This window comes from Gymnoscopelus microlampas (genome assembly GCF_963454915.1).
Source record: "Gymnoscopelus microlampas genome assembly, chromosome: 20".
NCBI classification, from domain to species: Eukaryota; Metazoa; Chordata; class Actinopteri; order Myctophiformes; family Myctophidae; genus Gymnoscopelus; species Gymnoscopelus microlampas.
This window is the reverse complement of record NC_139957.1, coordinates 8,146,422-8,173,495: the sequence shown is the minus strand read 5'-3', so window position 1 is coordinate 8,173,495 and position 27,074 is coordinate 8,146,422. Positions and strand designations below refer to the sequence as shown.

Genomic DNA, 27,074 nt, shown 5'->3' with positions numbered 1-27,074 from the left:
AACTTTTTGAAAACCTGTGTTGACTGCAGCATCTGTGCCTATAATGACATTTCCCCATATAGGGACACCAGGTTAAATCAAAAGTGCTGGAAAGCTTCGATCACGTCAGAAAATGCGTGCCCACGAATACATGAATACTCTTGAATAAATGAATGATGCGTCTTTTACCGCATGAAGAATAAATCCTGCAGTAATCCACATGCATGTCTGCCACAGACAAGGCTGTAAAGAGAGGTAGGCCTACAGGAACACATTGGCTTTAGGCTCTGCTCACAAATTCACAATACTGCTGTTTATGAATACTGGATGAACAGAGAATTTATATTTGGTCAACTTAACACTGAATGTCACTGCATTGCTGCACATGCAGAGCCATGAATCACTGACACACTTGTTTGTTAATTGTTTTGTTATGTTTGCATCTCATAATGTTCTGAAAACAAACATGGCTACATTATAAATTGTTTCCAAGCTATATTTACATCTGACTTGAGCTTTACATATAGGTAGGCTACAGTAGTTCGAAATTAATCAGAGAAATTGTTTGTTTGTTTGTTCTGTTGTGGACAGAGGTGGAAAGTAAGGTGTAACAGACTATTTATTTTGTGGTATCGCTACTTTTTACTTAACCCATTAAGACCGGGAACGCATCTGTGTCTCATTTTTAGATTTCTTTGGCTATTCAAAAATAGCAGATCTACAAGCTTGTAGCGCGGCACGCGGTGCAAGCTTGTAGATCTGCTATTTTTTTTTTAATTGTGCAAATCTCTGAATACATATAAAAGCAAACATTTTTAACTCAAATCTTTTCTTCTGGGGGATCCTACAAATCTCTTCTAAATCAGTTTTTTTGAAAAACTTATGTTACTATAATCAGTGGTTCTCAAACTTTGTCAAGGACCCCCAACTTACACGTATTTGGCCGCGGACCCCCATCTGAAAATATTTTGATCCAGGGACCCCCAGAAGCAAAGATTTGAGTAAAAAATCTTCCTTTAGAAAAATAAATTCAAATAGTTGCACAAATGTTCAATATTTTTCAAAAATAGCAGATCTACAAGCTCATAGCGCGGCACTCGGTGCCGCGCTATGAGCTTGTAGATCTGCTATTTTTGAATAGCCAAAGTATAAAAATAATGGTTAAAGTGGTTACACAGATGCGTTCCCGATCTTAACGGGTTAGGTAAATCTAAATATGAAGTCATCTGTGTACTTCTTCCACCGCTGGTAATTTGGTCAGGAATCGGTGAAACTCTTAATGAGATGTTGTGGAGCTACTGTTGGAGGTTTGATTTAATGCGTTAACTTTTACTCTCCTCCGATGAGAGCTCATAAGAGAGAGAGAAAGCTCAGAGGCACGCACGCACGGCCACAAATCTCTCAAACGATGCCGGGCGCACGTTTGTGACTTCTAACATAACAAACTGTGGCGCTGGCATTCTAAGTCACAAGAAGAAAATAAACATGAATCATTTCTCCAGAAAGGGGCTCTTTCGGGAATGAGGTTAATACTACTTAATCTTCTTATGGACTTTAGCATATTTTGGAATTAGACAAAAAACAAAAACAAAAACAATTTCATCCTGGCTTCACATTTTTGGGCCATTTTTTTTTAAACTAGAGGTTTGGGTCGCTATGGGGCAGTGGTGTAAAGTAACTAAGTACATTTACTCAAGTACTGTACTTTTGAGGATTTTCAACTTTACTGGAGTATTTCCCATTTTCAGTATTTTTACTTCTACTCCACTGCATCTCAGAGGCAAATATTGTACTTTTACTCCACTACAATTATTTGAAAACTTTAGTTACTAGTTCATTTTCAGATATACTTCTATGATATTATGAAACATGCATTAACCACTTTAGCCCTATTTTATACATAAGCTATTTGAAAGTAGCCGATCTACAAGCTCACAACACGTCGCCTCTCGACGTGTTGTGAGCTTGTAGATCTGCTATTTTCAAAAATGTTAGTACTTTTACTTTTTGTACTTAAAGAGCGGTTTCACACTATGGTCCCGGGTGCGCACCCTGGACCACTTGGCTGATGTTGTAGTAGTGTGAACGTAGCGAACCGTTCCCCATAACGCATCACCGTTCCGTACCCGAAACCACCTCGGGAGGTAGTCTCGGGTCCGATTGCTGCGGAGTCGGGAACGGAACGCGGCAGTGTGAATCCATCCGTACCAAGAGAAGGAAGTGGACTGCTAATCATATATCATTTATATAATTTTATAATGACACATTATTTTAGCTGGGTTATACCTTCTCATAGTTATACTTGAATGTTGACAAGAAATAATAATCCCGCTAGTGTTTGAGTAGCGCGAGCCGTGAAAAATAATAAACAAAAAACACATGTGTGGCGAACGTATTTGTAAGGATAAATACACCAAGGATTAGTCCGTGACGTGACGTCACTGCTAAATTACAAAGGATGCGTCCGTGACGCCAATATCATATTAACAGACGACAGTGCATTTCGAGGTTTCAAAGACCAGTGCACACACTGCTTTGGTTGTGTATTGTTGATCTGTTGTTATTATAACTCAAGACAACGTCAGGAACACAGTCAAACTTTATTATTCACTCTAGAATGACTTTTCTTCTGTGAATGACATTCGCTCTCCAAAAGCGTCATAGTCCACAGCGCCCCCATGAGGCACCTATTTACCATTACTGTTAAATGAAATGGTCTCGAGTCTTGGCCAGTGTGAATGCTGGCCAACCAAGCGCACTCGGGAACGGAGGAGGAACGCTTCGCTTCAAACGCACCCAATGTGAAACCGCTCTAAGTACATTTTGATGCCAATACTTTTGTACTTTTACTCAAGTAAATTTTGAATTCTAGACTTTTACTTGTAACAGAGTATTTTTGTATTGCAGTAGTGGTACTTTTACTTAAGTAAAGAATTTAAGTACTTTTCCCACCACTGCTATGGGGCCCTCACACCTACATGGCACTGCCGATCCCACCAATATGTCTGAGTCATAGTGTCAGTAGCCTCCATCTCCAGGCTTTTATTTTTTTATTTTTGCTCAAAAATAAAAGCCTGGGCCAGCGAGTCGGCGTTCCGGGCATAGGAAGTGTTTCATTTCCCCAACCAACCAGAGTGCAGTGGGCGTCGCTCCGAATGTTGTGTTGACGGGGCGGAGGCCGACGGACAGATCGGTGAACCAATGGGATCACACGCATTCTCTCTCCGGAGATGTTAAACCCGCCTCTCTATGCCAGATATGAGCCACGCTAGGGCAGTCTACAGCATTGGTTCTCAAAGTGGGGTCCGGGGACCCCCAGGGGTACTTGAGGGGGTTCCAGGGGGTCCCCAGCTAAATGATGGATAGGAACCAAATGGACCCTTATGGGTCTGTAACTCTGAGAGTGTACAAATGGAACCAAATGGACCCTAACGGGTCCATTTGGTTCCATTTGGACACTCTCAGAGTTACATTAACATTGATTTTACAATATGAATTGGGGTCCCAGAGATATAAATGCCATTAAATGGGGGGTCCGTAGCCTAATGCATGTCAAACTGGGGGTCCTTTGAAGTTAAAATGGTTGAGAATCACTGCTAGAGAGCCGTAAAAATCTTCTCTTATGGGGGTCCCTGGCTTTATCTTTTCAAATGGGGGTCCGCGGGCTAATAAGTGTCAATTTAGGGGACCTTTACATGAAAAAGTTTGAGAACCACTGGTCTACAGTGTCAGAGACTTTGCCCCCGTTGTACCCGTCTGTCTGTCTCTTTTGTGCCCATATATGGAGATATACTGTATCGTTTGTCAACAAATAAAAACTAGATGTAAATGTACCACTGGAGCAGATTTTATGCTTGGTTTTCGTACTCAGAAAATAGATCTACAAGCTCACAACGCGTCGCAGCACAATGTGTTGTGAGCTTGTAGATCGGCTATTGTCGGCACGCACAAGTCTAAATCAGGCATTACGACGCCATCGTGGCCTGCCAACGTAATGTTTCTGTCAACTAAATCAAACGTAGATTTTGTTGATTCAAACCTTATGATAGCCTATTTCGTCAACTAAAACTAGACTAAAAGTAAAACATTTCAGATGACGGAAATATGACCAAAACTAAATGGAATTTTATTCAAAACACTAAATCAAGTGGAGACACTCAGGCGCACACCATGAAAGCTGGACAAGTTATAAGTGACGACAAGAAGACTGGGGGGACTTTTTCTATAGACGTCACATGTTCCGCTGGCCAGACACAAACCAAGCATCTCTTGAAACACAATGAACAAGCCTTGGCACGGCTTGTGTGCCTCGGTACTTTAAATAGATCAAAAGCTGTTGATTTGGTTAATTTAAAACTGCGTAACTCTGAAATTGTACAAAACGTGGGGTTAAAGGTGGTGTTAACATATATATTTTTGTGTTGAATTAAGTGTTAATTAGCTCTAATAAGTATAGACAATTGGAAATACTCCAGTAAAGTAAAAGTACCTCAAAATTGTACTTAAGTACAGTACTTGAGTGAATGTACTTCGTTACTTTACACCACTGAAAAGAACCATACAAATGTGTTTGGAAGAGAGAGAGGGAGAGACGGTGAAGCGAGAAAAAGAGAAATAGCGAATGTGATAATAAGAGAGGCGGCATGAACAGACAATTGAACACATGGATCATTGACCCACTGCACTCAATCATCAATGATAAAAAAGGTCATCCTCTGATTTCTGGAAGAGATGGAGAGAAAGACTGAAAGAAAGGCCTTGATTCCCAGAGACTGACAGTTGGCCTTCATGCTTCTCTGCACACCGTCATTAGGGAAGAAGACGACGAACAAACGTACGGGAAAAAAAGCGGCAGGGATCTCAGCCGTTTCCCCACGGGACTGAAGATATGTCACCCTGGGACCACCTACGGCTCGTCTAACGTGACCTCCATTTTAAAAAAAAATTCAGCCTGTGATTTGCCGGTGACATTAATATACCCGTTGCTAAGGCTTGTTGCTACGCCACACGGCGGCAAAGCCATTAGCCATCCGTTTCGCGAGCACAGGGTAGACGCTAGAACTAGGTTGATTTTTTTTCCTCGTTCCCCTGCAAAGTTATGGATCTTTTTCCTTGATGCCGTTTTAAAAATAAAGTCTCAAAAGTCTGACTGTCGCAAAGAGAGAGAGAGAGAGAGAGAGAGAGAGAGAGAGAGAGAGAGAGAGAGAGAGAGAGAGAGAGAGAGAGAGAGAGAGAGAGAGAGAGAGAGAGAGTTAGATTCAAGGTCTGTTCACACGATGTGAAGTTTGTTTGCTAATGGCTATAGTCTCATCTCAGGGAAAACCAGATCGATCACATACTATGTCCAATGCATTTGTTACTCGGTTGATAATTAATTCTGTTAAAGAATTCCTGCGCGCACGCACACACACACACACACACACACACACACACACACACACACACACACACACACACACACACACACACACACACACACACACACACACACACGGTTTGTATATTACCATACTTGTGAGGACATCAACATGCTAGGATAGCGATATCACAAACACCATTTTTTTAATATCAATTCAGCACTACAGCCGAAAAATAGCAGATCTACAAGCTCACATCAGGTCGTAATTCAAACCCCTAAACTTAACTTCTAAATGTCTGATCGTAATCCTAACACCAACCTGAATCTTTTTCTAATAGTAAACGTATCTCTATTTATTTTTACCATAAAACAACCATTACCATTAACCATTATGTCTTGTGAGGACCAGGAAACAATATCTATTTCTCATATTCTACACACAGAAAATGTAAAGGTGCCAACTGGAACCAAAACTGGTTCTTCAGAGGGATGCCATCGAAGAACCATTTTTGGTTCCAGAAAGAACCTTTCAAAACCATGCATTCGAATGGTTCTATGAAGAACACAAACCCCTTAAACCGCGTGAACTTCGTCAACCGGCTGAAATGTGTTGGTCGAAAATAGCAGATCTACAAGCTCTTGTGAGCTTGTAGATCTGCTATTTTCGATGAATGTCTGCCTATTAAGACGTGGTTTAAGAGTTTAAAGGTTCCTCAAAGAACTTTGGCCATAACAAAACGGTTCTCTGGAACTAGATGAGGAACATGAACAACCACTAGATCAAATGGGTAGTCGTTGATGGTTCTTTGTGGAACCATATAGCCTTTTAAAGAAACTTTAATGCACACAGAAATTTTTCTGTGTGCATTATACTTTTGTGGGGACATTTGGTCCTCACAAGTATGGTAATACAAACACACACACACACACGTACGCGCACATTGTAATGCATTCCAACGGAGGTGATCTCCCCCCAAGGGCCATCCTCGTGGACCAATTAGCATTGATAGCTCCTCCACCGATTGAAAGAAAGCAATTGAAATCGTTGGGCTGGGGGGGGGGGATTTTCACCTCCTTGTTAGCCTCTTATCTCTCAGCCACCACGGTTAGCAAACCTATACGCTCAAGGGAGCAGCCATCATTTTATTAAGTGCCACACGGGAGGCTAATCTTGAACTGTGGCCACGCGTGAATTAATTCCTATATGGCTGGAAGACTCTCGGCCATTACCATTCATGTCCTGGAATCTCACCAACCCACTTCATGTCAGGGTTTTTTTTTTTTTTTAAGTACTCAAGACCTACTTTATACTTAAAAGGTAGGGTAAGTGATACTTCTTCACAAAAAAAGTTTTCCGTTAAAAAGTCAAAGCTCTATATTCTGAGAGTAATGATTGCTATAGTGTTTGTTCAATGGTTCGGAATAATGGGACGTTGGAATTATGAGCAGACCCCTGTTCAATAGCAGGGCTCACCCTGTCTCTTTCAACTCTTTAACACAATGAAAATACATTTTCAGGTGCGGTGGAAATTTCATCGAATCAGTTGTGAAAGAACCCATTTGTCGGTGTTTGTTGTAGTGTTCCAGGTGAAAATGTGTCTTCCCATTTCTTTGTGTCACCATTTCCAATTTCACTTGTTTATACTGTATTCTGTATGAATTTCAATTCATACAGTGCTATAGGTGCTATGAGAATATGGAGCTATTTAACACACACACACACACACACACACACACACACACACACACACACACACACACACACACACACACACACACACACACACACACACACACACACACACACACACACACACACACACACACATGCACACGCACACACACGCACACACGCACGCACACACTTTTCGTTTGCACAAGTACTAGCAGCAGTGCAGACAATGCTGAAATACATAGACACTGAGATACAGTACACGCACGCACGCGTGCGCACGCTTGGGGGCCTTTGGTGGTAAATAAGATGTCAGCATATATGCTTGGCTTTCTGTTCTTCCTATAAGTCACGGAACCAAAGCAGCAAACAAATGTTGCAGAGAGATGGAAATAACAACCGTTGGAAAATATGTCAAGGGTGAGAAATGCAAAGCCAAGCAAGAGCTCCGCCCGTCCCTTCTATTTTGTGCCTCGGCGCCACTTTCGCCGGCGTCGCTCTGTCAGGAACGCTCAAACTGAACACACGTGCGAGTTGCAGCGTTAGGTAGCGTGCTACAGCTTCATTAAGGCCACTTTCAACCGGGTGTTCCCATATTGGTCATGTCATTATAGGCTTGTAGGTTGGCTATTTTCACTATGCGGCGTACGGCAAAGTATGTAGGGCTTAAGTGGTTAAGTGGTTAAAACAAGCTATGGTTCATCAACTCTGCTTCCTCGGCCGTTTCGCCGAATGTGCCGGACCCCCTGGGTGCATGTGAGCGGCCTTCGCATGCTTTGCGGCGCTGACACGAAGCCCATTCTCCCCTAGGGTGACCGTATATTCAAAAACGCCAAACCGGACCGTATATTCAAAAACACAAACCGGGACCCTTAATCACTTAAATGGTAAATAAATAAATCTATATAGCACCTTTATCCAAAGCGCTTCACAATGTGCATTACATTCACCAATTCTCGCACACACCGACGGTGGAGGAAACCATGCAAGGTACCAACCTGCTCGTTGGGAGCAATTAGGGGCTCAGTGTCTTTGCTCAAGCACACTTTGAAACCAACTCTTGGGGAGCCCGGGATCGAACTGGTAACCTTCTGTTTCCCAAGCGGCCACTCTACCTCCTGAGCCACTGCAACCCCCCCCTCCCCACTTAAATCCAATTTGGAGAACATTGAAATCGTCACTACTTGGGACAATTTCTTTGACATTGTTTTGACAAATGTTTTATTTCCACCTCCTGTTTTCATCAGGATGGAGGACAATTATTTAGTACTTAGCACACCAAGTGACTGTGACTTCACACCTCATTCGTTAAGTCGTGACCCCCCAAAATAATCAGATTTTAACTGCCCCCCCCCCCCCCCCCCCTGAAAAGCGCTTGTAGAATGTAGTTGAGGCATTTAATTTAGTTTGACTTGGTTCTAGAGATAAATATTTTGAAAATAGCCTATAAGCTCGTAGATCAGCTATTTTCACAATTTCTGACTCTAATATTATTTGACAATTTGGCCAATGTTTGACCAGTTCTTACACTATAGTTTGTTGATTACGTTTGATGCACAGATGGTCTTTTTCTTCTCTTTTTTGAGGTATTAAAAAGGTCTTGAAAGTCCTTAAATTGTCACTTCACTGTCATCTGCCCCCGACCCCCCCCCCCCCCCCAAAAAAAAAAACCCGAAAGTAAATCATGCAAACGTTGGGAACAGTGTTGCCAGATTCTGTGAAAAAAACAAGCAACTAGGTCTTGGAAAACCAGCCCAAAAGAAGCCACTATGGGCCACAACATAATAATTAACATATACATCAGCTATTTGAAAATAGCAGATCTACAAGCTCACAATGCGTCGCGATGCGACACGGTGTGAGCTTGTAGATCGGCTATTTTCAAAAAAAATATTGCAGGGAAATTACAATAAGCAGATCTGGCAACCCTGGTTGGGAACCAGTGTTTTTAGATGCGTGTGTGTGTGTGTTGCGGCGAGCGCTTACGGCATGTGTCCCCCTCGTCGTCAGCGTGCGGGCAGTCTGTCCTGAAGTCACACAGTTTGTCCAGGGGGATGGCGGGGCCTTGGTGACAGTGGTACCAGCCCTCCAGAGTGATGCTAGGGGCTTGAGACGACTCTGGACACAGAGAGGAAAGGGAGGGAAGAGAAGAAAAGGACACAGCGACCATTATTTTCAACAACAAAAAACCCAGGACCCATAACCACTTAAAGGGATATTTCACTTTCAAAGCTATTTTTGGTCATTTTATCGTCTGTTCAGGCTTTTGGGAGCACCCCAGACAGTTTTTAAGTTGCTCGATTCAGTATTTAGATATTTCATTTTATCAGACACGCCCCCTTCCTACACAAACCCAGCGTAACTTCAAACTCCATTTTAACCATGATAGATTTATCAAAAACACCCGTCCTTGGTTCTGGTGACTCATACTGCCCTCCTAATAAGTGAGGGGGGCGTGTTTTTTCAATTAATTTTTAATATTTTTTTGGGAAAATGAAAAAAAAAAGAAATACAATAGAACAAATTAAAAAAAACATGGCCACCTCACGTATTAGGAGGGCGGTATGAGTCGCCAGAACCAAGGGTGGGTGTTTTCGATGAATCCATCATGGTTAAAATGGAGTTTGAAGTTACAATGGGTTTGTATAGGAAGGGGGCGTGTCTGATAAAATGAAAGTGAAATATCCCTTTAAACCCTATATGGTTGACCGGAGTCCCTCAGGGTTCTATACCAGTGTCTTTTCTGTTTTCGCTCTACAGTACATTAAATATCGTCACAGAAAATAGCAGATCTACAAGCTCACAGTGAGCTTGTATTTTCTGCGAAAGCTTTCCCCAAAACACGGATGTTGGGGTTTAACTGGTTAAAGCCGACTTAAAAAAGCAACAAAAAAAAACTTTTGACGGTTTCTTTGTTGTTTCCATCAGGATCGGGGGACAAATAGTTTAGCACTTAGTGCACCTGGTGACCGAAACCTTTCAACAGAACCGAACAAACATGATAAACGTCTATGTAGCCAACAGTAAGCACTCGAAACATATTTAACTTGAGGTGAAAATCGGGACAATTTGGTCGTAAATGTTGAAAACCCGAAACATCTGAGTGTTTTTTCGTAAATGAACGCCCTACTCGATCATCCTGCAGCGTCACACAAAGGTATCAAAAGTAGCAGATCTGCAAGCTTGTAGATCTGCTACTTTTGCCGTTTTTGAATCCTAAAAAGTAACAGTTTTTGGACATATACTGTATGAGACTTCCACCCGACGGAGACGAGATATTCGTCGGGACACCCAGCTTGAAACCCCGGAACAATCCTTGGCCAAAAAAAACAGGGATGCCTGCCTGGTCACCGTTAAGAAAGGACAAGAATAAAGTGAAAAGGACAGACCAGCGGAAAAAAAAAAAACCAAAGAGGTGACAGTGTGCAATGGTACTTATTCTGTAAGGAGTTGCTGATCATTCAGTTTTTTTCCCCCCTCATGTATTTTTTTTTCTTTCACCACGCTGAAGCAAGCATTTAGTGACTGAAGATTTGCATATACCGAAAGAACGTACGGCGAATGCAAATACAGAAGAAAAAAAGTGACTTTAGAAGTGCAAGGGGCCAGAGCCCTCTGCGAGTCGCTGTTAACTAGAGTCCATTGAAAAAGTCTCCTTATTGAGACTACGGAATGTGCAGATGGTGTACAACACTGAGCAATGGCTTGAGGAAGACACAGTTTGCATACAATATCGTGGCCGTCAGGCAGAAACCTCTTATCTCCATATTCTAACTTTGTGTGTTTTTTCGTAAATCAACGCCCTGCTTGATCATACTAAATAGACCCTCCAGAAATCGCGATTATGCGATCGCAGAATTTACCGCATAATCATCAAAATGGCATCGCATCGCATAATATGCGCATCGCATCGCATAATATTCGCATAGCATAGCATATTTCCGCATATTTAGCAACTTCACATATTTCGCATTTTTCGCAACTTTTCGCATATCGCAAAAAATTCGCATATTGCCGCATATTTCACAACTTTCCGCATATTTCGCAACTTCCCGCAATTTTACCGCATAAAATTGCAAAAAAAAATGCATATTTCATCGCGAAATCAAGGATTTTAGCCCACATAATCAAGAGTTTTAGCCCACATAATCAAGAGTTTTAGCCCACATAATCAAGAGTTTTAGCCCACATACTCAAGAGTTATAGCCCACATAATCAAGAGTTTTAGCCCACATAATCAAGAGTTTTAGCCCACATACTCAAGAGTTATAGCCCACATAATCAAGAGTTATAGCCCACATAATCAAGAGTTTTAGCCCACATAATCAAGAGTTTTAGCCCACATAATCAAGGATTTTTGCCCGTGTTTTTTCTGGAGGGTCTAACTAAAGTGTCACACCAAAGCATTAGAAAAGTAGCAGATCCATAAGCTCAAAACGCGTCGCTTCGCGCCACGTTTCGAGCTTGCGGATCTGCTACTTTTGCGTTTGAATCCTGAAAAGTTACAGTTTTTGGACATATGAGGTTTCCACCCGACAGAGACGGTGTGCTGTATTTCCGCTTTCTACGCGCCGCATCCACGTTGCACGACTGGTTTTGATTCATTCACCTTGGGTTGCGGGGCGAAGGAGAGAATAAACATTGTCTGTAAAAACCCCTAGATGTGACATTCTGGGGTGTGTTTGTCCGCTCATAAATCAAGCGGCCTGGGACTGCACGAGCATGTGGTTTTGCATACAGTACATTACCATAAGACAAGGAACACGCGAGGCCCAAACAATGGCCTAGATACAGTTGTAGGTGGCACAAGGGGAGAGAGTATGTCACTGACACGCACGCACACGCACGCGCGCAGACAAGTTTCCATTACTGCATACTTGTGAGGACATGAACATTTTGGTACAATCATTTTATGAATGCTAATGTTTTTGATTGCCATTTTTAACCCTAACCTTTAAGCCAAAAATAGCCGATCTACAAGCGCTGTGAGCTTGTGGATCGTCTATTTTCGGTATAACTTCAACCCTGTATGTTGAATTGCGTAAGCCTATAGCCTGAATCTTTTGAAATTGTAGGCCTAACTGTAAAAGTATGTCAGATGTGTCACAATGTCTATTTATCAAATTCTACTGTAGTCGTGGGGACATTTAAGCCCTCACAAGTATAGTGCGCACACACGCACGCACACAGGCACGCACACCCCACTCGATAGCATCGGTCTGAACAACTGAGATGTGAACGCAGGATATTTGCATATGTATGCAAATCAGAGTGGCTGCTATCTCGGAGCTGAGGTGGTGAAAACTGACTGCAAGAGTTCATCATCCCAAACCGATCGTGATAAAGAGAACAGAAAAAAAGAGACACACACACACATTTTTTTTCTCTCTCCCATTTTCATAATAATAAAAAAAAGGAGAAGTGATTCTTATCGCGCGCCATTGGCCGCATTTACTGTTATTCGCCCTTGATCTGTGTTATGCAGATTTTGTTCCCTGTGAAGAGGAAGTTGTGCTGTCAGAAGTGGGATGGTGTTGGAGTCCTTCAAAGCAACAGCAGGGGTAATCGAGAGCAAATCAAACTAACAGTTGATGTGTTAATGAGGCTATGGAAGCTTCCCCTTATGTTCCTCTTATGCAGTGGTGGGAAAAAGTCCTCAAAGGTTTTACTTAAGTAAAAATATCAATACTGCAATGTAGAAGTACTCTGTTACAAGTATAAGTCCGGAATTACAAATTTACTTGAGTAAAAGTACAAAAGTATTGGCATCAAAATGTATTAAAGTACCAAAAGTAAAAGTACTAAAATGTTTGAGAATAGCAGATCTACAAGCTCACAACGTGTCACGATGCTACAGTTGTGAGCTCGTAGATCTGCTATTTTCAAATAGCCTATGTATAAAACAGGGCTAAAGTAATTAATGCATGTTTAATGTAATGATTTATATCTGCAAAGTAAGTAGTAACTGAAGTTTTAAATAATTTCAGTGGAGTAAAAGTACAATATTTGAGATGTAGTGGAGTAGGAGTAAAAGTAAAGACAATTGAAAATACTCCAGTAAAGTAAATGTACCTCAAAATTGAGACTATGGAAGCTTCCCCTCTTATGTTATCGCATCGCTGTCGGGTGGATCTGACCTCGGATGTCCAAAACCGTTCCTTTTCCATCAAAGCATTTTTTTTGGTCTTTTTTTGCGTTTTACCCCTTTTTCTCCCCAATTGCCATAGTCGTTATGCCAATTGATTCCTCCCCACACACATAGCCTCTAGTGTCACCTGCCACTGAGGAGCCCCCACCGGGAGGAAGTATAGAGCCTTTCGTCCTACTCCTCCCGCCCAGCACTCCCTGCTGACAGGTGCCGCCCGAGGCCGTAGGAGTGTGTGTGCAGTGACAAATACGGGCCAGTTGTGTTCGTTTAGAGACGCTCAACAAGGGCGAATGCACAGCGGTGGATTCAAACCCGCAACCTGGTGGAAAGGCGCTTTACGATCTACAAGCTCACAACGCGTCAGATTGAGCTTGTAGATCTGCTATTTTCACTACTACTGCGCGACACTCTTGCATGATGAAGTAGGGCATTCATTCACGAAAAAAGAAAAAATCACACCCTCTGTGAAGGAAGCGGTGCCTTTGGGGCGGGGCTTAACTCATTTCAGTTCGTCCCTATTGGTGGTCTGAGTCCACTTACCAAATTTGTACTTAGTTGGTAGCATGCTGCAAACTGGAATAATGGCTGTTTAAAGGCCAGCCAATGGGCAGACAGAGGGGGTGGGGCTTAAGTAATTACAGTTCGTCCCTATTGGTGGTTTTAGTCCATGTACAAAATCTGTACTCCGTAGCATGCTGCAAACTTGAGTTATGGTTGTTTAAGGGCCAGCCAATGGGAAGACAGAGGGGGCGGGGCTTCAGCAATTAATGCTGGTCCTTATTGGTGGTCTAAGTCCACATACCAAATTTGGACTTGGTGGCATGCTGCAAACTGGAGTTATAGCTGTTTAAAATCCCGTGCTCATACGGACGGACGGACATAACATACGCTGGGGGTCCCTGGACCCCTCTTTGATAACCAGTGGCACGTGTGGCCAATGAGAGGAGAGAAGGCATAGGCAATCTCCAAGTCCGTGTGTGTGTGTGTGTGTGTGTGTGTGTGTGTGTGTGTGTGTGTGTGTGTGTGTGCGTGTTTGTATGTGTTGCTTCTTTGCCGTGCTCATCCCGGGCTCATACGGACGGACGGACACGGAGACACGGTCAAATGTAGAGCGGTTGGCACCACTAATAAAAATATAGTACATGTGAAACATGGAGATACAAGGTCTCTGCCTGACAGCAACGTTATATAACTAACTACACCATTCAAAGTCCACAGTTTTCTGCACTTGATGTCCTCTTATTAATAGCATACTGATAGTACAGTACCAGAGGTCAAAGTTCAAAACAAGGGCAAACAGAAGGAGCGGAGTTGTTCCGACAAGGGACCCGACAATACAATCAGATTATGTATCCGCATATTAATGCGTTCATTCATTTTATGTAAAATTGTGCATTAGCAGTCCCGGGTTCGTCTCTTTGAGGTCAGTGTAACAGGCGCCAAAGACATGCTATGATGAATACATTATGCTATCAAAGACACATGCAGGGAAGACAAGAGGAGAGAGAGAGAGAGAGGAGAGAGAAATAGAGAGCAAGAGAGACAGACAGACAGACAATACAGACACAGAGAGGGAGACGCACGCACGCGCGCGCACACACACACACACACACACACACACACACACACACACACACACACGGAGAGAGAGACAGGGAGAGAGAGACATCACGACAAATTGAGAGAGAGAGAGAAACAGTCACAGAGAGAAAGACTCAGAGAGAGAGAGAGAGAGAGAGAGAGAGAGACAGAGAGAGAGACAGAGCCAGACGTCACGATAGAGAGAGAGAGAGAGAGAGAGAGAGAGAGAGTCACAGCACCATCACGTTAACAAAGCGTCTGCAATTACCAGCAGCAGCTCCATCGACCGCAGTCTTTACCCAACAACACTTTGCACTCAGCAAGCACTAGCATATAGGCTGAACTCTGCTGGTTCCTCATGCAGAGAGGGGAAGGGTACGCACAGGCTTTAGAGAGGAGGAGGGTATGCACAGGCAGAGGGAACAACTTAGAGACAGTGATGGTACTCACATTTTGTATAATGTAGAAATACTAGTAAAATACTCTAGTAAATACTAGTAAATAAAAGTAAAAGTCCATAATTCAAAATGTAAGTAATGCACAAAAGTATTGGCATCCAAAAGTACTTAAAGTACCAAATGTAAGAGTGCTAAAATGTTTGAAAATAGCAGATCTACAAGCTCACAATGCGTCGCATTGTGAGCTTGTAGATCGGCTATTTTCAAATAGCCTATGTATAAAATAGGGCTGAAGTGGTTAATGTATGTTTAATGATGTAATAATGTATATCTGCAAAGTAACTTGTAACTAAAGTTTTCAAATAATTGTAGTTGAATAAAAGTACCTCAAAATTGTAATTGAACGCAGAGGCTTTGGAAAGAGCTTAGAGAAAGTGATGGAAGAAGTACTCACATTTTGTACTTAAGTAGAAGTATCAATACTGCAATGTCAAAAATACTACAAGTAAAAGTCCATAATTCAACATTTGCTCAAGTAAAAGTACAAAAGTATTGGCATCAAAATGTACTTAAAGTACCAAAAGTGAAAGTACTAATCATTAAGCAGAAGGTCCTATTTCACAAGTTCTCGAATGTATACAAATGTATATAAATCAATCAATCAATCTTATAGATCTGTATCGATCTGCTGTAGATCGGCTATTTTCAAATAGCATAGGGTGGGAGTGGTTAATGTATGTTTTGCAATAATAAAAAAAATCTACAAAGTAACTAACTAAAATGTTATAATAATTGTAGTTAGGAGGTTATATAACCCCTTATAACTCCATTTTAAACATGTTAGATTCATCAGAAACACCCGTCCTTGGTTCTGGTGACTGATATTGTCCTTCTAATACGTGAGGGGGGCGTGTTTTTTCAATTACTTTTTTCATTTATTTTTAATATTTTTTTGGGAAAATGAAAAAAATGAAATGATTAAATAAATGAAAAAAGTAATTGAAAAAACACGCCCCCCCTCGCGTATTAGGAGGGCAGGGTGAGCCACCAGAACCAAGGACGGGCGTTTTTGATGAATCTAACATTGGAGTGGAGTTTGTAGTTACAATGGGTTTGTATAGGAAGGGGGCGTGTCTGATACAATCAATATCAAATGTCTAAATACTGAATCAGGAAACTTAAAAACTGTCTGGGGGGGGGCTCACTAAAGCCTGAGTAGACGATAAAATGAATTTCATGAAAGTGAAATATCCCTGGGAAGGCACTAATGGCTGTGTGGAGGCCCACAAAACAGTGAGTAGCCCAATTCATATCTTTTACAGAACATATTGGTCCGAGCAAACGACTTTAAATAATGAACACTCCGTTTTATTTCTAACCGCAGTGTGTCTCAATATTGTGAATAGCCTCTCACGGTTTGTTTTTTTTACTGAATTCCATCTTGAAATGAAAAAGAGAAGGAAACCTTGTACGTCCAAAGTAGTTCCTTTTTTTATTATTATTTGAAACAACATTTTAAAATCGTGAAAATGGCAGATCTACAGGCTCAAACAACGCCTCGTGATGCAAGGCGTTGTGGGCTTGTAGATCAGCTATTTTCCCCAACTTGTGTGCGCCACTCTTGCATGATGTAATACGACATTACATTCATTTACAGAAAAAACATGGATATACAAGGTTTCTTTCTACGACACGTGGTACATGATGCGGCAGAGAGCCATTCACGTGCACCCGCTGTGACACGCATGAACACACACACACACACACACACACACACACACAGACCCTTTTCGCACACACAGTGGAGAGAAAAGCAAAACAAAGATGCCGGCGCACTCAGGCTTGTTTGTTTATGATTAATTGCGTGTGTAAACTGCATGTGGTCCTTCCATGTGTATTCAGTCATGCTCAACATGGCGGCGCACATACATCATCACGTTACTGCTGCACACTGCCTCCAGTTTGTCTGCAGCATGCTGGCTCTGCAGGCCTGAGGATTTACACACACATGCACACACACACGTGTGCGCAGTGGTGTAAAGTAACTAAGTACATTTACTCAAGCACTGTACTTAAGTGTAATTTGGAGGTATGTTTTTACTTTACTGGAGTATATCAAATTCTCTATACTTTTACTTCTACTCCACTACATCTCAGAGGCAAATATTGTACTTTTACTCCACTACAATTATTTGAGAACTTTAGTTACAAGTTACTTTGCAGATATAAATTACTATATTATAAAACATACATTAACCACTTGAGCCCTGTTTTATACACTACTATGGTCTGCTATTTTGATTAGATGTACATCTAAATATGTTTTTTAATCCATTTAGCTCGTGAGGACCTGGTAAACTGTACAATGTCTATTTCTCAAATTGTAGGCCTAATATACTTGTAGGGATATTTGGCCCTAGAAGTATATCAAAGCAAGTACAGACACTTGCTTGCGCTCACACACACACACACACACACACACACACACACACACACACACACACACACACACACACACACACACACACACACACACACACACACACACACACACACACACACACACACACACACACACACACACACAGGCACACCAAAAAAAGGGGAAAAAAGCAGCTGTTATCTGAAATCCTTTGGGCAAGGTATGGAAATTTATCAATGTATCTTTTGAGTGGAAGGGGTTGGCGACAAGGAGGGTTGGCACCAGAGTGGCGACGGAAGGCGTCGTGGATCTGGGCCATGTGGGAGCGTGCAGCCAGACATAGTTCTGTCAGGCAGAAACCCCGTATCTACATCATCTCAACCTTTTCGTAAACGAATGCAGTACTTCATCAAACCTCTTCATCAAGAGTGTCACACGAAATCTTTAACCCATTAAGACCGGGAAAGCACCTGTCGTTTTAGATTTTAACCACTTTAGCCATTATTGTGTACTTTGGCTATTTTTTTAAAAATCTTGAAACTTTGTGCAAATCTTTGAAAATATATTTTTTAAGCGGACATTTGTAACTCAAATCTTTGCTTCTGGGGGATCCCTGGAACAACATATTTTGAGATGGGAGTCCGCGGCCAAATACATATCATTTTCGGTGGTCCTTGACATGAAAAGGTTTGAGTTTTTTGTGGGATTTAGAAGACATTTGTAGAATCCCCAGAATCAAAGAAGGAAACATTTCGATTTAAAAAAAGATACACGTACAGTATATTCAACGATTTGCACACATTTTCACGATTTTTCTAAAATAGCAGATCTACAAGCTCATAGGCGCGGCACCCAGTGCCGCGCCTATGAGCTTGTAGATCTGCTATTTTTGAACAGCCCAAAGAAATCTAAAAATGACAGAGACGCGTTCCCGGATTGAATGGGTTAAAAAATATATAGCCTATTTTTTTAAATAAAATAATAATAAAAAAAAAGAACGGTTCTGGAACCCCCCCCTCCCCCGTTTCCTCCCGACGATAGCCAACAAACCGCTCCTAGGACCCCCGCCCGCCCGCCCCCCCCCCTTCTCAGATCACAGTTGTCAGATAGTGAAAACAAGCAGCAGCAGCAGCGGCGGCGGTGAGAAGCAGCATGGGGGATGAATGGCCTGTGGGAGTAAGTGAGTTTTGTGTTACCCACACGACGGAGGAAGCCCATGGGGGTTTGGTCTGGCACTGCGCGGGAGAGAGAGTGATGAACGATCTGGGAATAGCAACAAAGGTGACAGGAGAGGGCACAGCAGGCAGCCCAGACCCCCTTCCCTTCACGCTGATAAATGACAAGGCAGATTATATATATATATATATATATATATGTGTGTATATACTGCAAAGATTACAGTGACTTCTTTCAGTGATGTAAAGTAACCAAGTACATTTACTCAAGTACTGTACTTCGGTACAACTTTGAGCTTTGAGGTCTTTTTTTTTTTTTTTACTTTATTGGAGTATTTCCAGTTTGCAGTATTTTTAATTTCTACTCCACTACATCTCAGAGGCAAATATTGTACTTTTATTCCGCTACAATTATTTGAAAACTTTAGTTACTACCGTAGTTACTTTTTAGACTTTGATTATTATCGCAAAATTAACCACTTCAGCTCACAACGCGACGCTATTTTCAAATAGCTGATGTACATGTTACAGTACTCATGTGGCCCATAGTTGCTTCTTTTGGGCTGGTTTTCCTAGACCCGGTTGCTTGTTTCTCTCACAGAGTCTGGCAACACTGGCTGTGGACAGTTCAGAAACCCGCCTACCAGTGACATCATCGATGGGGAATCGAAGTGAACAATAGAAACTACAGCCTTTTCTCTTCCTGGAAAGTTAGCAGGCTATAATAGAAGTCATTGTTCTTGCATTAATACAACAATAATACCAAAATGAATACTGAAATCTCGTTTGAAACTGCCTACCGATGATGTCACTGGTAGGCGGATATCTGAAGTGTCCACAGCCGTCTCTGAGACACAGGCTGAGTAGACAACAATGGTTCCATATTATAATGTGCATTAGTGAGGACCAATTATATGAAGATAGGTTGACAATGGGTTTTGTACTCCTTAAAGGGGAATACCACTCATTTTCAACATTGAACCATGTCATAATACACCTTAGAGCTGCTGTGTGGAAATAATATGTTGCCTAGAACTGGAGAATTGATTGTTGGGGTCATGTGATCAGTGACATATGGTGAAGGTGTACTCTTTGGCCCGCCCTCTAGGCTGCCTCATTCACTAGAATGGGGAATTTTACTTCCAGCTGAAACACTGCGACTTGAATATAAAATTAAGACTTGTTGAAGCATTTTCAGCCAATCAAATTTGTATGTAATGATTCTGATTCTGATAATGATTCTGATTCTGAATCACTCAGCGAAAAAGCATATCTTAGCCCTCAGGGTGCAAACGCAGTGTACAAATAATCCTCAGGGGTCAAAGGACAGGAGATGCCTTACGTTACAGTACTGACAGATTGCATCACAATATAATATACACAGGTCACGCTTGAAATAGTTTGAGAGCAGAACACCTGAAATAAAGCTGTTCTTTGTAAACTGGATGAAAACCACAGTAGCTCCATATATGGGGCAGGCTGAATAGGCTGACGCAATTTGAGCTGGTGTCACGGACGGACTCATTCGGGTCGGACGTCCCGATCTGACAGTTAGATCGGACGCCATATACGCCATGTATGGGCGTAAGTACTATGGAAGCTCAGTAAAAGGACAAATGTGGACGTAGTGACACAGTGATGACATGTAGACATCTCACAGTAATTTGATATAAGGCGACGTAGTGCCGGTTTACTTGCGATTTCCTCAACGTCATTGAAGATGTCTGGACCTCGGTAGTTGACCTATTAACCAACTCATTAAGCCTTCCAGCCTATTAGCGGGCAAACATCCTTTCGGCTATTTTCAGCACACAGCTCTAGCCTGGGGGTGCATTTCTCCTTTCCGACATGTCGCCTTTCCGACGTTGACGAACCCTATACCTAACCCTAACCCTAACCCTAACCGCACGCGGAAGCCACTAGTCGGAGTGGTGAGATGTCGGAATGGAGAGTGAACACCCTAGCCTGGACTGGCTCATAGAGTAGCTGTAGACCGAAACCAAACCAGGAGACCATGCAGAGAAAAGTCTTCTTTCCAGGGCAGTTTAGCAAAAAACACTGGACCTTCCTTCTAAGTATTTTACTCGTTGGTCTTACCTGCTTACTCGTTGGTCTTACGCCCCCCGGTGCAGTCCAGAGGACCTGGCAGAACCTACTCCATCAGCTGTGGCCTGTGCCCGATACTGGCAGAACGGAATCTAAGATTGCTATGGACTTGAAGAAGAAGACCTGCTGCAAGACCAACGAGTTGCCCTCAAGGACTGACCACAGAGTACCAAATGAATCATATGTTGATGACCTCCCGGTCTGCTCTGCCATCATCCGAGGAGACTTCATGGGCAAAACAGATGAGATTGCTCAGCTTCTGGCTCCTAAGAAGAGACTCTCAGAGGAGTCCTACCTTAGCATGACAAAGGACTGTAAAGCTTACATAGAAAACCGAGGGTTCATCACAGTTCCGCTTAGTGCTGAGGAGAGTGGCTTTCCCATTGCCTACTCCATGGTGATTCATGCAGATGTCGAGATGTTTGAGAGACTTCTGCGTTCCGTTTACAACCCTCAGAACGTCTACTGTGTGCACATGGACGCAAAGTCCCCAGAGGGATTCCATAAAGCTGTGAGGGCAATCGTGTCCTGTTTCCCCAACGTCTTTATAGCCAGTAAGCTAGAAAGAATGGCTCACGCATCTTGGTCAAGAGTGCAAGCAGATTTAAACTGCATGGAGGACCTTTTGACGTCCGCCGTTCAGTGGAGGTACCTTCTCAACACTTGTGGCTCAGACCTCCCCATCAAGACCAATGCAGAAATGGTTCAGGCGCTGAAGATGCTGAATGGAAAGAACAATTTGGAGTCGGATGTGCCAGACAACGAAGAAGAAGAAGAAAAGAAGTACCGCTGGCAGTACCATCACGAAGTCACCAACACTGGGCATACTCATATCAATACTATTACCAGGACGGGAATCAGGAAAACCCCGCCACCAATCCCCATGTTCTCAGGCAGCGCTTACTTTGTGGTCTCTAGAGACTTTGTGAAACACGTGCTGGAGAACGAAGAGATTCAGAGATTTATGGAGTGGAATCGCGACACTCATAGTCCGGATGAACATCTGTGGGCCAGTCTGAACAGGATGAGCTCTGTACCTGGGTCAGAGCCTGGGCACAGTAAGTACCACCGGTCTGACATGCGAGCCATCGCTCGCCTGGTGCATTGGAGTCGCCATGCTGCTGCGAAGGTGCCGCCATACCCTGCATGCACTTCGACGGTTAGACGAGGAACGTGTGTGTATGGGGCTGGTGATCTCCAGTGGATATTTCAACAGCATCACCTCATAGCGAACAAGTTTGATCCGAAAGTTGATGACATTGCTATAAGATGTATCGAGTCAATTCTCCGTATGAAAGCATTGCATAGAATATAGTCTGAAAGAGTGGCTTTGCAAAGTTCATAAATGATGCATTATTGCATCAACGTGTGCCTGCCCCTTTCCTTGGCCAGCCAATCATCTCCAGCAGAACTGGTGTAGCCCAGTGATTAGTTCATGCCCATAGCCATATTCTAATTGCGAACGCAGCGGAAGGAGGCGCGCCGAAAGTGGAGCCTACTATGAAACCGTGCTCGGGTTGTGTCTCTGTGTGTCTGTGTCTCTGTGTGCAGTATGTGTGCACTGCCTGTGTGCAGCCAAGTAAATGTCCAATATAGACGTACCATACATCAAATGAAAGGTCTTTGAAAACTGAACACACCTGTCAAGGTTGTGTTTAAGCCCGCCCCTTCCCCCGGAAGCCACGCCCCGGAGAAGGCTCCTAAAAACTCCCCATTGAAACCCCATGTTAAATGAAAAGTGCCCGAATCGCTCCCAAACTTTTTCTACCCCCCCTAAGTGGGGGTCTACGAACAAATACTTCGGCCTCGGATTTTGGCTCTTTCCCCCGGAAGTGGGTGAAACAGCCACTTCAAACCCTTTGTTGAATTGTTCAAAAACATTCCATTTTTTTTTTTGGTGAATTTGTATATTTCTAAGATGCTCCTTTTAACGCAGAATTCTTTGGTATTTTTTTGTTTTTTGTTTTAATTGGTTACTTTTTTTTAAGTATTTTTTTTTTCATTATTTTTTTTTTTTTTGCGTTCGCTTCCCGCGTTCGTGCGTCTTACTTGTATATAGAGTTTAAGTCATTCTAAAACAGTTGACTAAGTTAACTTGTTCGGTGCCAAACCGGAGATTCACGGTTTTGCAAAGACATCTGTCGAGTGCCATAACCGGGAATCTCGGCGGGGCTATTTTTTTTTCCCCACAAGGGCCGGGCTAGCGCAACTTTGGAATCACCCACGGTGCCTCTTAAATGGAAGGGACAGATGGATCACCGTGCCAAAAAAACTCCCTTCCATCCACTCCCATTATATCTCCTTGAGAAAAACGTCCGGATCTCCCCTTTTTTTTTACGTGGTGAAAACGAGCCATTTTCGGTGCGCGATCACTCCGCAATGGCGGCTCGTGTGAGATAAGAGATGTTATTGTTCCAGGCGTTAACCTGGACCATCCACCATCGTACACGCAACCTTTGTTTACATCCGGGTGCTCGTCGTCGAGTGTACAGCTCTAAACACTGTAACGTAAAGGTAAGAACACTGGCACTAGATGTACCCTGTTTTAACACATTGCCTTCCAAAGACGGACATGTCCGTCTTTTCAAAATAAAAGTATATATATATATATATATACTTTTTTTTTTTCCACACAGAACCAGAGATATCGTGATCCAAAGATGTACTGCTCCATTCACTCCCTGGTTAACGTATTACTTTAAAATCTTGTATCTCGGCTCCTGTGTACTTTTTTTTTTACCATGTATTTTTTGGTGAAACATGCTATTTTCAACTGGCTGCAATTATGGAACGGATTACCGTAATCAGATTTATTTTTTCCCCCCCGATTCTACGAGACTCCTGTGTGTGTGTGTAATGAGGGGATCACCGTGAGGACGGTGATCACGGAAAATATTTTGTGACTACTTAACACATCGGGTGCCAAACACGGTCTGAACCGTGTGTTTACATAGTGGCGGTTCCGAAGCTTCGGTGCCGAACACGGTCTGGACCGCGATTTCAGTCTTTTTGTTTTTTTCGTTTTTCTCCGCGCGGGCGGGGCTAGAGCAGCTCTGGGAGCACCCATTGTAATCCTGCGAAGGAAGTGCCAGATCGCTCACCGGAAACATTTTTTTTCGCCATCCGCTTCCTGTCTATTTCCTACTTTGAAACGCCTATATCTCCGAATCTGTTTCCTGTGGGGAAAAACGGTCATGCGCGATGCGCGATCCCCCCCCCGTTGTAACCCGCGAGGGGAATGTTATGGTTCCAGGCAGTAGCCAGGCTCATGGTAGAATATGAATCTATGCTTTTTTTTGCGTGGATTTGCTTGTAACGCACGCGGAAACGTTAAACAGCAAAGCGCAGTCAATGGGGAGAATGCTGGCACCGACGGTAAGTTGTTATGAAAAAATGCTGGCACCCGATGTGTTAAACAAAGGTTAAAAAAGGTTAAAAACATGCTTTAAAAATGCCGGCACTGCACTCTTAACACATTGGACGCCAGAGGTTAATCTCATAATGTACCTACCAGTGCCAAGCTCTTTTTGTTGTTTTTTTGTTTTTTTCATGTCGTCATAGCCCCCGCTAAATCCGTTTAAAATCCGCGTTCATTTGGTTCGACACAAACACGGGATCCGTGAAAAACGAATACAAAAAAATCCGAGCGAATCCGTGCCGCCATTTTGAAGTTACAGGCGAGAACGTTAGACAGGACAATGCGGTGAGGAAAACAACAAGGGAGATAAATCCATTCTAAGCTGACGCCCAGACAGGAAACGGATGCGAGCGAAAAAAACGGAACCAGTTTTATTCCGTTTCCGGTCGGCCCCGGAACCGGAAATGGGTCGAAAAAAATTCCGGAATGTGCACTTTTTCGATTTAACATGGGAAATGCGAGTCGCGTAGATCTACGCGACTGGCACACTGCGGCTTTAAATCGTTTGGCGTAGATCTACGCGACTGGCACGCGATGTGTTAAACCTTTGGCATCAAATGAGTTAACACATTGAGTGCCAAAACCGGAGGTCTACGGTTTTGCAAATTCATGCGCCGAGTGCCATACTCACCCTTTGTTTACATCCGGATCCTGGTGGAGCTGTCTACAGCTCTAAACAGACAGCGTAAACGGTAAGAACGCTGGCACTGGATGGCACCCCGTTTTAAAAAACCTCTTGCACTAAATGTGTTAAAAGGTTAAGTTCATAGCAGAGACTATGGTAAAAAAAACATTAACAAGGAAGAATGAAAAAAAAAGTTAAAGGTAGTGTAAGTGATAATATTTGGTTAAAACAAAACATATTTTGTTAAAAACTTAAAGCTCTATATTGTGATAGTAAACATCACAAAAATAGCAGATCTACAAGCTCATAGCGCGGCACTCGGTGCCGCGCTATGAGCTTGTAGATCTGCTATTTTTGAATAGCCAAAGAAATCCAAAAAAAAAACAAGTTTTCGAAATGTGTCAAAATCTTTCAGAACTAGACGATCTTCAAGCGTTGTGAGCTTGTAGATCGGCTATTTATCGAAAATCAAAAAAGCATAAAACGAGGATGAATTGGTTAATGTATGTTTGGTAATAATAATCCAAAACTACAAAGTAACTAAAATAATTGCAACAGAGTAAAATAATTTTGCTTCTGAGATGTATAGTGGAGCAGAAGTGTAAAGTATCGAAACATTCAAATACTCAATTAAAAGTACCTCAGGACTGCAATTACTTAAAGGGCAAGACCACTTTGGTAGAGGTTTGGGTTGTGTAGTTACCTTGCCATTATGTAACTCCAAAGATGGACAAGAAATACAAAATTATTGCTCCATTGATCAAAATATACTCCTCTTTGACTTACATTGTACGGTAAAACAGCTCTCAAAGTCACTCTTTTAGCACATAAACAAACACAAACAAAGTTGATTCAGACAATATTAGTAGGGGCTGCTAAGTGAAAAATCGTTACGCGGCGGATAAAAGCATGAAATTTGATACAGATGTCCCTTGGGTCATCCTAAAACATCCTAGAAGGGGTGCCCAAAAAAATCTTAAACAGGAAGTGAGTTATGGACAAAATCCAAAATGGCCACCTAAACTGTTGACCGTTGACTCAAAAGACACCAAAAGAATCTCCAAAAAGCATAAAATTTGGCACACATGTCCCTTAGGTCATCCTAAGACATCCTAGAAGGGGTGCCCAAAAAATCTGAAACAGGAAGTGAGTTATTGACCAAATTGAAAATGGCCGCCTAGTGTTGTCGATTGACTCAAAAGACAACTAAAGAATCTCCAAAAAGCATAACATTTGGCACACATGTCCCTTGGGTCATCCTAAGACATCCTAGAAGGGGTGCCCAAAAAAGTCTTCAACAGGAAGTGAGTTATTGACTAAATTGAAAATGGTCGCCTACAGTGTTGGCGATTGGCTCAAAAAGCCTATAGAATCTCCAAAAAGCATACAATTTGGCATATATGTCCCTTGGGTCATCCTAACACATCCTAGAAGGGGTGCTCAAAATAATCTGAAACAGGAAGTGAGTTATTGACTAAATTGAAAATGGCCGCCTACAGTGTGAAAGATGATGCAAGATACCTAAAGAATCTCATAAAAGCATGAAATGTGGTACAAATGTCCCTTGGGTGATCTGAACGCATTCTACAAGGGGTGCCCAAAGAGGTTTTAAACAGGAAGTGACCGCCTAAAGCAATTGACACAAAAGAAAACATAAAGGGACGTCATAAAAGTGTACCATTTGGTACGTACATTGAGTGCTTCTTAATATATCCTAGAAGGGGTTATTTATTTGTTTGTTTGCTTGTTTATTAAACTTTTTAGGAAGGGACCATGTTGAAGAAATTCTAAATGGCTGTTTAAACAGTTGACCACGGCAGTCTGCATATTATGCAGACTCTACCTTCTGTTTTCATTTCTACATCAACCTTCTGTTTTCATTTCTACATCATCTTATCTATTTTACTTTCTGCATAATTTTTTTTATTTTACTCTTTGAATCTTCTTTATTTATCTAACTCTCTGCATATTCGTATTTATTTTACTCTGCATCTTATCTTACTCTGCATATTCTTATTTTACTCTCTGCATCTTATTTATTTTGCACTCTACATCTTCTTGCTGGTTTTACACTCTATCTTCTCATGTATTTTCTTCTTGATCATTACTGTTTTTTGTGATTAGTGTTTAGTAACTACATGTATTCATGTGTGCCATTTCGCATTTACCAGCACATTGGCATAATGCTCTG

The 27,074-nt window shown here is 42.3% G+C and overlaps 1 protein-coding gene across 1 annotated transcript in view; it reads right to left on the bottom strand.

Annotated features, from left to right (window-relative positions):
- Positions 1-27,074, bottom strand: part of alk (ALK receptor tyrosine kinase) — a 197,895-nt gene that overhangs the window by 135,478 nt on the left and 35,343 nt on the right. Inside the window, exon 2 of the mRNA XM_084045875.1 lies at positions 8,997-9,128. The gene's annotated coding sequence lies outside the window, so the exon portion shown is untranslated. The remainder of the gene's footprint in view (positions 1-8,996; positions 9,129-27,074) is intronic.